Genomic DNA, 1,004 nt, shown 5'->3' with positions numbered 1-1,004 from the left:
ACAGACACATAAGCTGGGAAAGTTCCTCTGGTCCAGAGGAATGAGCCACTCTGAGCCCTGGGTCCCCATGGAGGGAGATTCTTCTGCATGGTCAGCTGCAGTGAATTGGAAGCACACCCCAGACCCCAGGAGAGAAGAAGCTTCATGAGGCAATGTCACCTCTGGAGCCCACAAGTGTGTATCACTGAGAGGGAGAGCCTGAAAGCTGGAGTATGGAGACCTATTCCTATAGTAACTATGGGTTCCAAAAATAACAGATAAGCCTAATAGTGACCCTCTTCAGGAAAGTAGCAACTTGGAATAAAATCTGGCATGCCTCAGCTTTTCAGGGCAGAAGGTTACGTGCAATTAATTTTCTTTGCCTTCCTTTGGCTGCCTACATGTAAAAAATAAATAAATAAAAATAAAAAATACCTCCCCTCAAAAATAACAGACAAAGATGATGGGAAACTTCTGGATGTACATCTGGATTTCAGTCTCTCTGGGAACAAGGGGGTTTCTGTGTTTTGCAAGAGAATGGCTTGGAGAAAAGGAGACTTCAGCTCCCCCCAATTAAGAACCCTGTTAATAAAACCTTTTTCCATCTTTACCTATTTCTGTGTTACACTTGTGCATGGGGGCAAGCAGCCAAAACCCGGACTGCTTGGTTACAATATTATTCTTTCCAATTTGTATATGTCTGAAATTTTCCATCAAAGAGGAAAAATGAATGAAAGCAGCTAAAGCCTTGACATTCATTTTTCAATTCTCCTACATCAGAACAAAAACCTGTATTGATACAAATCATGCCAAACTTTAAAAATAATTAAATGTACATTTCATAAAGCGGAATTAGTCCACTTTAATATCATGTGGTCCTTAAATAATTTTAAATATTTTTCTCCCTAGGCCTTGAAAAACATTCCGTTTTCATCATGGCTTACTTGGAGATTTCGTATGTAATATGTACATAATATGTATTATATTTTTAAAAAATTTTCCCCCTGGGTGTTATAAAACATTTT

General features: G+C 38.7%; 1 non-coding gene across 1 annotated transcript; it reads left to right on the top strand.

The window, feature by feature from the left end:
- Positions 1–261: 261 nt before the first annotated feature.
- On the top strand, positions 262–384 carry LOC128627464 (small nucleolar RNA SNORA67). Its single transcript, XR_008391642.1, has one exon. It is a non-coding gene; the product is annotated as a small nucleolar RNA SNORA67 (small nucleolar RNA).
- Positions 385–1,004: the final 620 nt, after the last annotated feature.

Source organism: Artibeus jamaicensis, unplaced genomic scaffold (assembly GCF_021234435.1).
Source record: "Artibeus jamaicensis isolate MK-2021 breed Jamaican fruit bat unplaced genomic scaffold, CSHL_Jam_final contig_410, whole genome shotgun sequence".
In the NCBI taxonomy this organism is placed as follows: Eukaryota; Metazoa; Chordata; class Mammalia; order Chiroptera; family Phyllostomidae; genus Artibeus; species Artibeus jamaicensis.
The sequence above is the reverse complement of the archived record's forward strand: the minus strand, read 5'-3'. Positions and strand labels throughout refer to the sequence as shown.